General features: G+C 34.1%; 1 protein-coding gene across 1 annotated transcript in view; it reads left to right on the top strand.

Annotated features, from left to right (window-relative positions):
* The window catches only part of hppy (MAP4K3-like protein hppy), a 452,362-nt gene that overhangs the window by 322,480 nt on the left and 114,488 nt on the right, over positions 1-15,394 (top strand). The window lies entirely within an intron of this gene.

Raw genomic sequence — 15,394 nt, 5'->3', positions numbered from 1 at the left:
TTATGGATGACAGTGGGTAGTGGAGATGGTTGTGGAGACCAAGGATATTAATCAAATTGAGTGGCCAGCACACACTCCCCAGATCTCAACCCCATAGAACACGTGTATGTGATAGGAGATGCATTGCTGCTTGATATTCTCCTCCAAAAAACAAACAAGGAGTTATTCTTGGTCTGAAGGAGGAGTGGGCCAGTTTGCCTCAAGAACTGAATCACTTGGTGCTAAGAATAGTACAACATTGTGAAAGCTGCATCGCAGTTTGGGGTGGACATATTCCATACTGAAATGCCTCTCTGCATAGTTTTCTATAAGTACCACACATTAATTCCTTACTGTGTCCTTAGGAAATTGATAACTTTGCCAAAAATGTATTGCATTTTAATTTGTACAAAATTTATAATACATTCTTTTGTGAGTATCATTTATTGGTATGTTGGCAATACATTTATGTCCACATTTGGCTATAGTCATGAAAATTTTTTCATAAACATGTAAAAATGTAGTTTGTCCTTAGCTTTTGGACACCAGTGTGTGTGTGTGTGTGTGTGTGTGTGTGTGTGTGAAAATATATATAAAATTTTAAAATTTGAAAAACTAATAAATGTAGAAAATATTGAGTACACATTCACCCAGAAATGCATATCAGTACTCAGGATAGAAAATAGAAAAAGAGGACTACTAAACTGGGACAAAGAAATAGAAAAGATAATGAAAACAAACAGAAGAGAGAGAGAGAGTTACAAGAAATGGCTAAATTCCAAGATAATAGAAGCAAAAATTAAGTACAAAAGAAATAGAACAGTTGAAAAATGAGAAGTAAGGGGAAAAAAATATAGAGGGAGGGAGAGAGAGAGAGAGATTGAACAATTTTATAACAAAACTAAAAAAGGATATATCTAAGCCAAAACCTATAAAAATATAATAATAAAATACATGAACAAAGAAATAAAAAAGTAAAAAATGCAAACAATAGAGAAAAATGGGTAACTTCTTTTCAAAGTCTCTGGACTGATGATAATAAAGAAATAAAATTTTATATAACAAAGAATGATTAGCAGAAAATATTATAATATCAGAACTAAAAAAATACAGTAAATAAGATGAAAAATAGGAAAACTAGGAGAAAACAATAAATATAAAACTGCACAAATTTAATAAAAGACTTCTGAAATTCTTTAATATGGTTTGGATTTCTCGAAAACCTCCAAACTGTTGGAAAACAGTACTTGTTATCCCAATTTATATTAAAAAAAGAAATAAAGATAACTACGATAATTTTATTGGGGAATTAATCTGCTAAATGCAAGGTACAAAATATATGCAGGAATATTAAAAAGAAAAACTAAACAGTATTGTAGAGGACAAACTACAAGAAATGGATAAATTAGAAAAACAGATTGAATTCTGAAAACGCATGCTATGTGATCTTGCATATACTGTTTTCATCCTAAAATTATTAATTGAAAAGAGAATTCAAAATGAAACACATGCGACTTTCATTGATTATGAAAATAGCTTTTAATAAAATTAATAGACAAAAATCATTTAAAATATTAAACAATCTGAACATACCAACCAGATCTTATAGTCTGTTCAAAAAATATACACAGGAAATAAAATAGCACTCAAATTATTGCAAATTTCAGAATGTAAAGGCATATCAAGAGGAGTACATCATTGATGTACTCCTCTTAATATGCCTTTACATTCTCTTATTTTCTTTTTACATTCTCTATTATCACTGCTTTTTAATATATATATATATATATATATATATATATAAGGTGTGCTTAAGGGTCAGCGCTATATAACTGAGAGGAGACCTCCACATAGCCTTTAAAGGAATGCGGAGAACCGACCAGGGCTTCTGACCTAATGGCCAATCCTCACCTTCTCGTGGTGCACCCTGTTAGGTATCTACCTGGATACTGAACGGATGAGGATGGGCTGGCACTTTGGGATTTAGCCAACTAAATTGTATTCTTATTGGCTTAAACCAAAATTTCAAATGATGGTACAACATCACAGAATTTCTTGCGGACTGGGAGCTTTGCCCGGTTAAACAAGGCCCCCGTTCTTTTTGCCAGGGCAAACAGTGAAAAGTTAGCTATTGGAACAAATCCTAAAACTTACCACAACTCAACATTACCAGAGTTCAACATCGGTACTATAAGAAGCCTGAATGGCAAAGAAATGGAGCTAGTTGAGGAATTGAATAAGTACCTGATCGACATAATAGGGTTGACTGAAACAAACAAACAAAAAAAAAACTGGTGAGATCTTTCTGAGCAATAAATACAAAATGTTATATTCAGGCAATGACAATCAAGGAAAAGAAGGAGTAGCCATAGTATTCAACAATAAATATGAGGCTAATCTTCTTGATTGGCAGGCAGTCTCAAGTAGAGTGATGTGGGCAAATATGAGAATGGGGAACTGGACAATGAGACTTATTTGTGTCTATGGTCCCATAGAAGGTTCTACTAAGGTAGAAGTAGAGGAATTTTTTGAGGCTTTAGAGAAAGCAACTGACACAATGAAAAAGGAAAAGTTGGTCCTTGTTAGGGATCTGAATAGCAGAGTAGGAAATGATTCTCAGACATACAAAAATATTTTGGGAAAATTTGGAGAAAAGAGCAAAGCTAATAATAATGACATACCTGTTGGATTTCTGCTCAGGACATGGACTAGTCATTACTAACACCATGTTCCAACATAAAAATGTGCACAAATTCACATGAAGAGAAGAGGCAAGGAATAAGGAAAGTCTTATTCACTATGTTATTGTTGATAGTGATGTTTCCCCACTGATGGAGGACACCAGAGTGTACAGAGGATTTGAAATTCGAAGTGATCACTATTTAGAAAGAAAGCTAAACACTGTGTAAAACTGGCTAAACAAAAGTCATGGGAGAACTTTGGCAAGAACATAGAAAATAAATATCAAGAAAGTGGCGAGATATTCTGAGGTTGTTGAAGAAGCTCAGAAATTAGAGATGATAGAGGTGACAAGAAAACAGATGAAAAAGATATCCTTGAAGTATGAAGTAATTACTTTGAAAAATTGCTAAATGAAACAAGCAGCAGTGGTACCACAGTGGTAAATAACACTGACCAGGCATGCAGTCAGGAATACATATCCATACTTAGAGAAGAAAAAGCCATCAATTGCCTGAAATGTGGAAAGGCAGCAGGAGTAGATGATATTCGACCAGAAATGCTCGAGTATGGAGGTATAAGAGTCTTACAGTGGCTGCACTGCATAGTTCCGAAGGCCTGGACAGAGGGACAAATTTCAGATGATTGGAGTAGAGCTCTCATAGTACTCATATATAAAAAGGGAAATAAAACTGAAATTACAGAGGCATTTCATTACTGAGTGTTACTGATAAGATATATGTAAGTATACTTGAGAAGGATTGTGGTATTACAATAGAAACTCATTAAACTCGTTTAATGAGATTCTATTGTAATCATGTGCCCTAACTGTATGTTATTCCTATTATTGTTTAAACTACTGTACTGATGATGTCCTAAGATACTTAGGATGAAATATTTACAATTAAATAATTTTCACTGTGGTTAATGTGTGTGTTTCTTTTAATTATGAACTCACCACAGGTTTCATTAATTAAAAAAAAAAAAAAACACTCTTTTGTTTATTCTCCGTTAGCGATAAGAGAATGTCTTCAAAAAACACAACTTAATATTTTAAACTACAATAAAATTGTTTAAAGTAACACAACTTCAAATCCAGTAAGTACATAAAATTTTAACTGCTATACATATCAATTTAACAAAATAACATCAATAACAGGCACATCACAAGTGCCAACAATGCATGTTATGAAACCAAACTAATAAATCATACGTAAAAATATTCAGAATTTTAAATTATGATTAATTTTACATCAGTTTCATCTTTCTCTGAAAAAAAAATTTTTTTTTTTTTTTAAATTTTAAAAATTAACATATATCTAAGAAAACTTTTAATGCTTATTCCTATGTCTTAAAAAATAACGTGATTCTTGCTTATCGTTATTTACACTCTCGGAATCACTAGTTTCAGAGTCATCTGATGCTAGAGATAATTCAGAATTTTCTTTTTCCAATTTACTATACTTACAAATCTCATTTCTATACCTTTCAAATATTTCATTTAAATTATTTGAATTATGCCCTAAATCTGCAGAATCATCACTATCAGAATCAAATTCTACAGGTGTCTGAGATTCTTTATCCTCATTAACTAAATTACAGGTATTTTCACATTTTTTTGAACTATTTAACTGTAAGTTAACTAACCTATGATATTCTGCTATAATTTCATCCATGTTCGAGTCAGTTTGATTGTCATCACTCTTACATTGTATATCATCTGAATTATGTACCCTGGGGTTTCTAAAATTTCCTGCATTAGATTTTGTTTTACCTAAATTTAATTTTCTCCTTTGCTGTGTATTTGAATTATGAGCTTTAAAACTATTCCCTTTCCTACTATTTGATTGTGAATGAGATGCACAATTAGTACTAGGAAAACAACGCTGATCTTTCAATATTCTATTCATGTTGTCTCCTAATATAACTAACTTTTTACTCCCCAAAAAGTACTTTTTTAACCTATAAGAGTGTACATTTATAATTTTACTAGGATTTTTGACATCTTGAATCCTAAAATTCACAGAAGAAAATTTTTCTAAAATTCTATATGGACCTAAAGCTTTCCTTCCTAATTTCCCAACTCTTTTTATACTAGATTTATCATCTAACAATACTAAATCACCTGGTGCAAATGACATACTTTCTAAAATGATTTATGTACTGTCTAGTTTTCTGCGAACTTAACTTACTTACTTCACCTACTAATCTATGAGTAGTGGAAAATTTATCTACTACTGTTTCCAGATACTTATTTATGTCATTATATCCTGTATTAGGAATGACTGAAACAAGTTCATTATGAAAGATTGGATCAAAGCCATATAAAGCAAAAAATGGTTTTTTCTTTGATAGCAGAATGAAAAGCAGATCTACATGCAAATAATGCTTGAGAAGTATATGTGTGTCCCAATCATTCATTTTAGTGTTTGCCAGATTGGAAAGTATTTGCTTTATATTTTTATTCAGCCTTTCACATATACCATTACACTGTGGGTGGTAAGGTGTAGTAAAAATCTTCCTAATATTGAGTAATTTACATAATTGTAATAACAGTTCAGATGTGAAATTTGCTCCTTGATCTGAAAGTGAGGTCTGAGGAGTTCCATATCTACAAATTATCATATGCAAGAACTTTCTTGCAATAGTCTTTGCAGTTTGATCCTTCATTGAGACTGCTTCAGGAAATCTAGTTAGCATATCTATGGCTACTAGAATGTACCTATTGCTTTTTTTAGTAATTGGCAGTGGACCTACTACATCAATAGCAACAGCCTGAAAAGATCTAGTTGAATTGGAAATGGTTGTAGTGGAGCTTTTCCTCTGAAAGGGGATCTTGTTTGGCACTTATGGCATGATTTGACATATGTGAGTATGTCACTCTTCATACCTTTCCAGATATAACGATCCTTTATTCTTTCCCAAGTTCTAGAAAATCCTTGGTGTCCTGCCAAGTCAGAATCATGGAAAGTGTACATAATCCAAGGAATCATTTGAGTTGGTGCCAATATTTTCACTTTCAACCTTCCTTCTTCCATTTGTCTAGATAAGAGTAATCCATCTTTATCAAAACATAAGTTTTCCAAGTTTCAAAATGTATCCAGTTGAGTTTCACCCTTCAATACTGCTTCATGAATACTTTTGAGTACGGGATCATCTTTCTGAGCTTGGACAATCTCATCCTTTTCCCAAATTTGTGAACCAGGTTCTTTATTCTTTAGAGTCTCAATATTAAACACTTGATCATTATGATCAAGGTGTTTAAAAACTTCTGAAGACTGTTCAGATTTTTCTTTATCACCTGATGTCCTGTCTAAATGACATTCTAGTCCACACAAAGGCACTGTACCGTCACCAAAAATTGCATGCAAAAGCATGACGTTTCAGAAAATCGATTCCAAATATTACTTGTACATTTGGCTTAAGATGATTCTGGAAGAACTATTAATGGATGACAAACTTTCAATGGAAAACAAGAAATTGAGATAAAAGCATTTATTTGCTTATCAGCTGAAATTTCTCCTTTAATATATCCTTTAATTGGATAACTTAAAACTGAAATGTCATTTGGAATTAGAGATTTAATTCTGTTAAACAAACTATAAGAAATGAGTGAGATATGTGCACCTGTGTCAAGTAAGATTTTACAAGGCACATCTTCAATAAATCCTTGTAGAACTGTCAAAGGATTACCTCCATTAGCATAAGGAGTTAATGATACATCAAACTCTCTTTCAGGGTTTGAGCTGTCTTTAGCTTTACCCAAGTCTAATGAGTAGTTTGACATTTCTGTCCTTGCCAGTATGATATTGGAATAATAATTATTCCCAGATTTTTCTTTATTCTCTGATTTCTTATGTTGAAAACAAGATTTTTTCCCTAACATAACAGTCTTTAGCAAAATGACCAGGTTTATTGCATCTAAAGCATTTTGGAATATATCTCCTTTGAGATATTTTATTCCTGTCAATACCATTAGATTCACAAGAGGAAGATTGATTATCTGTAAAATTCTTGGATATTGTTAAATCCGATATCATCTTAAACAGAAGTTCCTGTCCTTTTACTATTGGTCTCTGTTGTCTTTCTATTTCTTCACTAAGAAATGTTTTCAGTTCCTCTAATTTTCCCAAATCATGTGATTTTACTTTGGACTCAGATTCTGGAACATTTTCTGTTAGATTTACAGAAATTTCCTTAGACTGTTTCTCTTTCTTAGAGCTTTTTAATTTATGAGACTTTCCTTCTCTCACTTTATCTGTAGCCACAATGCTAGGAGAATGAGTTACATTATACTGAAAAGAATTTACCTGTTTATTATTTGCAGAATGAAATATATCTCTAAGTCTCTCTTCCTTTTCATTAACAAGTTCAAAACACTGTTCAAGATTTTTAACCTTTTTCTTGTATGCTATTTCTTTCAAATTATCTTTAAGGCCATGTCTAAATTGATTAAACAGCAACCATTCTAAAGAGGATTTCTCTTCAGATGAAACATTAAATTTATGAGCAACACTCCAAAGTCTGTGATAATATTCTCAAACAGACTCCCTATTACCTTGAATGCACAGTTGAATTTTCCAAATGTTAGACCCTAATTCTCTTACACTTGAAAATTCTGATGTTAGCAAACCTTTAAATGTTGCATAACTGTCAGTGTCTCTCAATAAATTAGATGTGTTTAAGAATGCTTTGGCTTTTCCCAATAATTTATTATGAAGTATAATTAATAAATGAAAATCTGACCATTTTCCTAAATCTCTAATTTTTCCTGCATATTTAAAAAATGTTTCTACACTTTCACTACTATCTCCTGAAAAAGAAGGTATTACTAAAGTTGGATTAATTAACCTAAAAAATTCCTCATCTTTAATTGAAGAAACTTCACTACTAAAATTACTATCTCCTGTAGCCATTTTACTTGAGTCAAGATTTACTTTCTGGATTCTAAAATAAAGTTAAGTCACAACCAATCCTGTCAGTTGACTGCGCCATTGTAAAAAGAAATGATTTTTTTTATTATTTCATCTCTTTATTTCTAACAATTATTTTTAATTTCCGAGTGTACCTATATATGCACAAGGATTCACTCCGATTGGTGCAGTGACCTCTTTTTTTACTATTGCTTTCAGAATCCAAAAAAATCACTGACTCAAAACCAAAATAAAAAATTAACACATTTAATAAAACAAAAACAATATATATATATATATATATATATATATATATATATATATATATATATATATATACATACACACACACTTCAAACAATATTACATAACTACAAATTTAATTGGATCCAAGGCCTTTTAAAAAATAAACTTACACTTAAGACTAGACTAAACACTTTGTTTTCACAATGGCAAAATGTTCATAGCCAGTTTCTGTCTGTGTCAAGGCCCATTTCCGAAGATATATGACTTTATTCTTCATTTTCACAGGATCCTTTCTTATCACTCATGTAGCACACATTAATTCTTCCTAACTTAATTCTGTCTCTTTTTAGTAGAAATAATAGTTAGATCCGGCGTCCTTAAGACAGATGAAACTTCCTAATCAGAGTTTTCTCGAACATTCCTTTAGAACGTAAATAGCAATTTCATCTTTTATTCACTATTGCTTATTGACAGTCTTAATTAACTCTTCCACTTTAAAAAAATTCACAGTTCTACGATTCCCTTTTCGGAATCTACTACTAATCTTCCAATTAGCGTTTCCTCGAATATTCCTTTTAAAACGATCTATAGTAATATTTTTGTTTATTTATCAATACTTATTCCACTTTGAAACTTCATATTTCCACAATTCCTTTTTCAGAATATACTATTGATTTTCCTCTGACCGTCACAAAAAACTCAATTTCCTCCGAATCTGAATGTCTGCCAGCTTGTGTTCTAATTTTCTCTTTGAACACTCTTGTTTATTCTCCGTTAGCAACAAGAGAATGTCTTCAAAAAACACAACTTAATATTTTAAACTACAACTATTCAAATCCGGTAAGTACATAAAATTTTAATTGCTTTACATATCATTTTAACAAAATAATATCAATAATGGGCACATCGCAAATGCCAACAGTGCATGTTATGAAACCAAACTAATAAACATACTAACATAAACCATACGTAAAAATATTCAGAATTTTAAATTATTATTAATTTTACAGGTATATATTAGGAATTTGATGATGATAAAAAAAACAAAAAAAAAATCAGCTAACGCCTTTTTATTCCCGTATACAGGGAGTAGGCGAGGCCGTTTAGCCCTATCTAACTTTTGGAGACTGAGTGGGCAGTTCAATCTCCACTGGTACCCAATCAGAGATAGATGGCCCAAGGCTATCACTAATTAAGCGGTGCACAGTGAAGAGAGACGGCTCAAATGTGCCGCCATCTCGTGGTCCCTAACACAATATATTTAATGTCTGAAATAATGTAGGTTCTATGGTCGATTTTCTTGAATTTATGGGACGAAAAACCCACTTGCCCATGCCAGAGATCAACTAACTTGGGAACCAGTCGAAAAAAGGCTTAGAAAAATTTCCTCTAGTCGCCGACTAGACTCAAAACCAAGTCTTCCTTCATGCGGCCAAGCGCTGTGGTGTGCAAACGCCACATCCACTGAGCTACACAGGCTCTTGATGATGATGATATATATAAAATTATAACAATCTGGAAACAGTATAATCCATTTGGTGTACAAATAAAGATAGATTACGCTATTATTTGCAGATGAAAAAATTGCATTAGGTATCGGAAGATGATCTACAAAGATCAGCAAAATGATTAAATGAAATTTCAGAACGATATGATATGAGTGTAATAATGATATACTATCAGCAATGAAAAGACCAAAACTATGATAATAGGCAAGAACATAGAAAACCTCAGCTGAATTCTGAATGGAGAGCCTATAGAACGAATAAAATATTTAGCCATTTATGCACAGTTTTTTAGTAAGGATGATAAGTAAATTTGAAAATAGACAACAGAATAAGCAAAGCCAGTTGAATAAATGTATATGGAATAACAGAAAAATTAGCCAAAACACCCAACTAGCAGTATACAAGATGGCAGGAAAGAAACCGAAAATAATGAAATGTTAGATATGGCAGTCTTGGAGTGACAATAATTAATTAACGAGGAAGACTAAAGTCTAGGTGGATTGAATCAGTCAGCAGTGCCTTTGAAGACTGAAATGTTAGAGATGTCGGTCTTGGAGTGACAATAATTAATAGATCTATTAGCAGGAACATTCCGCTCGGTTAGCCAATTGGTTACACACTCCACAACCGATATGCCTGGGAAAGGAGTGTCCTGTGTTCGATTCTTGTCGGCGACGTGAGGAGCTTAGGATCTTTCTCAGACATAGTTAGCTGGTCTTGGGCATGAGCTGTGGGGTTTTTCCTCCCTCAAAGCAGGCAAACCAGTCTTAAGAACACAATGCTTCACAGACAATTACACATGATTGAGTGTGGGGGGGTAACAACCTCACCTCGTCGTGAGTTATGAAAACTCAAAAATGGGAGGCCACAGCCCTACGTGGGGCTGTAGTGCCAGAGAAGAAGATTAGCAAGAAAGTTGTTGATAGAAGATTAATAATAACTTAATCATAGATATGAGGATTCTGAAATATTAGGGGAATGTACAGATGGTGTCAATGGCAGAATCATATTAAAAATGAAGACATTAAGAAGGAATATTCTTCAAAGGTACTGCTGTACCTTTGAAGAATCAAATGTTAGATATGGCAGTGTTGGAGTGTGATAATTAATAGATCTGTTGCAATAAATTTCATGGTATTGATATGAACACAGATGGATAAGAAAATAACTATTTATTAACTTAAAAGCTAATATTTCGCTGGTGTTATATCCAGCATCTTCAGAGCACACAATACAAAGTTTGTTGCAAATACAAGACAACCATAATCCAGTGTAACAGTTGGGCTAGTATAAGTAATTGCAGTGTGTAACACAAGACTAAAGTCCTAATATGGCACCATCTAGGTTAAAAAAAAAAAAAAAAAAAAAAAAAAAAAAAAAAGTCCCAAGTTTTGAAATAGTAGTCCAAATGATAGTCTTAGAAAGTTTGAAAAAATAAAATAAAAGTAATAAATATTAATTTGGTCTTAGGATGACTGTCTCCCAAATCTTTGATAGATTTATACAGCCATACTTGTTAAGGTTTGGATTATGTTTTAAGGCTTCTGTTGATTCCAGGAACAACCTCTCTGACTTCTAGAAGCTTCTGTGCATTACTTTTGTTTCTTTCCAATTGATCCTGTGTGCAAGGGTATCCAAAGCATGGTCTGCCAGACCCGACTTGCTATAGCGAAAGTGTCGGATATATTTTTTGTGTTCACTGAGACGGATGTCCACAGTTCTTCCTGTCTGTCCATAGTAGGCTTGATGGCAAGAACAGGGCACTTCATAGACTCCTGGATGTGATAAAGGAATGCATTTGTCCTTAGGTGAACAGATGAGAGTTGCTAAATTTACATAAGGTTTAAATACTGTGCATGGTTGGTGTTTGTTAAGCACCCTAGATATCTTTTCAGATGTGCCTTTAATGTATGGGATGGTGATGGTTTTGTTGTAGTCTTCTATGGTAGATAGAGGGGATTTCTGGGTAGCATTTAGTATGTTATCTATCTTATGGGGATTATAACCATTGGTTAAGAAGGTGTGATGTAGGTGAGAAAGTTCAGCAGTGAGAGCAATGTCATTGAAACCGATTGCTCTAGCTCTATGGCTTAGTGTTTTTAAGATACCATATCGTTGAGAAGAGTGATGGTGTGATTGTTTGTGTAATTATCTCCCTGTATGTGTAGGTTTTCTATAAACCGAAAATGATAAGGAACCTGCTGGAAGACGTGATTAGTGTGTCCAGGAAGGGCAGACAGTCATTGGCTTCTAGTTCCATTGTAAAGTGGATTTTAGGGTGCTGGCTATTTAGATGCACTAAAAATGTATTCAATGTGTCTTGGCCATGTGGCCAAATAGCAAACACATCAACATAGCGTAGCCAGAGACTAGGTTTGAGAGTGACTGTGTTGATAGCTAATTTTTCCAGATGTTCTATGTAGAAGTTGGCTAAGGGGGGAGAAAGGGGTGAACCCATAGCTGTCCCATCTAATTGTTTGTATATTTTCCCTTTCCATGTAAAATAACCTGCCTGTACTGTGAATTTAAATAGCTGAAATATATCTGGGGGAAATTGTGAATTTAGTAAGTTAGGTGTTTCAATCAGTGGTACATTAATGAATAATAAGGTGACATCAAAACTCACCATTAGGTCTGAATTATTTAAGGTGTGGTTTTCTAGAGTAGAATTTTTAACAAAAGAGGGAATTCTCGCTGAACTTTCAAAAAAAATTCCTCCATCAGTGTACTACGTGATATATTATCTGACATTTTGAAACCGGAGCTATGGGATATCTTGGATAGAATCTCCGACTCGACAGCCAATAAAGAATTTGCTAAAGTTAAAAACCGACACTGGAAAAAATTTGAAATCTTCCAGCAACGCAATGTTATGCAGCTGCCGCAATTTCATCAAGATGGCGTCGTTGTGAACCTATCATCGACAACCTTATCCAAAGAAGCCACGAGTGCATTAAGTCTTGGACACAATTTTGCCGTTACTCCTAAAGATGTGCCTAAAACCAAAATAATGGCTTCCGTTGAATGTGGGATTTACCACTTTCCTCCAGCTATAGCCAATAATATTAGGTTAGACGTGGCCAATATCCTCATCCATTCTAAACCTCCCAAAAATAATATCCCACATGAAGAAATAATAGCTCCCAATAATAACCACATTACAATAACTAAATCAGACAAAGGAAACGCCACTGTAGTAATGGATACAACAGAATATGAAAGCAAAATGCATGCACTGCTCCAAGACCAATCTACATATCAAACCATAGATCGAGATCCCACCAACTCACAAAAGAATAAGGTGTGCAGGTTACTGAACAAAGTCACTTCCTGGCCAAATGAAATTGTCAAAAACACTCAAACCCTTGCACCTTAAAACACCCAGAATATATAGTGCTCCTAAAATACACAAACAAGGTACACCTTTGCATCCTATTGTAGATAGTATAAACAGTCCTACATATAAACTAGCTAAACATTTAGCCAAATTACTAACCACTTACACAAACAATTCTCCCTCTTTTGTTAAAAATTCTACCCACCTAAAAAGTATTTTAGAAAACCACACCTTAAATAGTCCAGACCTAATGGTGAGTTTTGATGTCACCTCATTATTCACTAATGTACCACTGATTGAAACACTTAACTTACTAAATTCACAATTTCCCCCAGATATATTTCAGCTGTTTAAATTCACAGTACAGGCAGGTTATTTTACATGGAAAGGGAAAATATACAAACAATTAGATGGGTTTGCCACTTTCTCTCCCCCCCACCCTTAGCCTACTTCTACATAGAACATCTAAAAAAATTAGCTATCAACACAGCCATTCTCAAACCTAGTCTCTCGCTATGCTATGTTGATGGTGTGTTTGCTATTTGGCCACGTGGCCCAGACACATTGATTACATTTTTTGACTGCCTGCCCTTCCGGGGCAGGCAATCAAAAAAAAAAAAAAAATTTTTTTTAACCTAGATGGTGCCATATTAGGACTTTCGTCTTGTGTTGCATGCTGCAATTACTTATACTAGCCCCACTGTTACATCGGATTGTGGTTGTCTTACATTTGTAACAAACTTTGTGTTGTGTGCTCTGAAGATGCTGAATATAATACCAGCGAAATATTGGCTTTTAAGTTAATAAATAGTTATTTTCTTTTCCATCTGTGTTCATATCAATACCGTGAAATCTATTATAACATGTCTGATGAACACATAAGCCTATCCACGCGTATAATTAATAGATCTACAGGGTGTTCGGGATAAATTTGACAGTTTCGTAAGGAAAAAGAAAATCTTCTTTGTATCTATTAAATTTAATGAATTGACAAAAAAACATTACAGGCAGAGTTAATTACAATACTATCAACAAGATTTACTCAAAATAACCACCATTAGCATCGATCACAGCTTCAATTCTGCTTCGGAACCTCGAACAAGCTGATGCTACAGTCTCCCTGGGAAGGGCCGCAAAAACTGTTTTAATTTTATCCATTAACTGGGCTTTTGTATTACTGGAAGTGCGATTGGTGTCTTTTTCAACTGCGCCCCATACAAAATAATCCATGGGGTTAAGGTCTGGGGAGTTTGGATGCCAAACATTTGGACTGGTGAAGTCGTAGAAATTTTCAGACAACCATTTTTGACTTTTCCCAGAGGTGTGGCAAGGGGCCGAATCCTGCTGCCATACATACGGCCTACCATTGGCTACCCTTGTTATCCAGGGCTTGACTACAGTTAGCAACTCCACGAACAAAGCCCGAATTCCAATGCCAGGGTTCTTCAACACCTGTTCCTGCAGATTTGCGAGGAATTCTGCTGTACGAACGCAATCAGATCGTCTGCTAGGGATCTTTCTTCTTGCTACATCCTCGTAGTCACCATTGCAAGTCTCTAGTTCATGCCTGATTGTTTTTACTGTATTCAGGGAGCATTGGGCAGCAGTCGTAATATCCTTATTTTGATGGCGGGCACGAATCATCATGATACAAGTTATTCTCTTCCATGATTCAGGTGGGTTCCAGCTATCCATCCTTTCTGACATCTTGTATATGAATGAAGAAGGGTCCAAACTTTTAAATGAAGAGAAGTGTGTGTTAATACATGTAACTTACGGAAAAATATAATTAATTATAAATATGTCAAATTTATCCCGAACACCCTGTATTTGCAGGAAAATTGTTGATAGGAGATTAATAATAACTTAATCATGTAGTGCTGTCATATTAGCCGAACACCCCTTGAGTAAAGATACATATTAGGAAATTGATGATGACTACTATTAGAGTAGCATTTGTGGGTGGGTGGCTTACGGACTTTCCCATATGGAAATCTCTGCTGAGCTGTGCAGAGATTTCCCCTATGGACCTCCACATCCATATGTTGTATGCTGTATTTGTAATTTTCATATTTAATGTACATGTTTTTCTAAATACACATTGCTTGAAATTCTTAAAAAGGTTGTAGTTATATTTACTTTGAGCTCTAAATACAAACCTACTTTTTGCTGACTTATTAAAAAAAATGGTACAGATAAATAATTAAATTGTTACCTCTGATAGAAGTACTGATTTATGTATCTGCATGTGTGGAAAAGACGGAAAGAAAGAGGTTGTTCTAGATTGTATATATATAATATATATATATAATAATAATAATAATATCACAGTCGAAAAGACTGCCTGTGACTAGTGGTGTGCCGCAGGGTTCTGTTCTTGGACCACTACTGTTTAATTTGTTCATTAACGACATAGGAAAGGATCTGAGAGGAACTGTGCATCTGTTTGCAAATGATGCAAAGTTAGGTAGAGCAATAGTGAATGCTCAGGATGTCAAAATTTTGCAGGATGATTTGGATAGTTTGGAGGACTGGGCTAAGGAGAATGGATGTCAATTTAATGTGGAAAAATGTAAGGTTTTGCATTTTGGGGTGAAAAAATTAACAACAGTATATCACATTGGTGGAACTGTACTCCAGGAGATTGACGAGGCCAGGGATTTGGGAGTGTTGGTGGATAGGGAGTTGAAGTTTAGGGGACACATCGCAAAAGTGGCAAAATCAGCTCATCA

The sequence above is a fragment of the Typopeltis vanoorti genome, chromosome 10 (genome assembly GCF_054136105.1).
Source record: "Typopeltis vanoorti isolate ZY-2024b chromosome 10, IOZ_Tvanoo_1.0, whole genome shotgun sequence".
Classification (NCBI taxonomy): Eukaryota; Metazoa; Arthropoda; class Arachnida; order Uropygi; family Thelyphonidae; genus Typopeltis; species Typopeltis vanoorti.
Note: the sequence above shows the minus strand (reverse complement) of the source record. Positions and strands in the feature narration are given on the sequence as shown.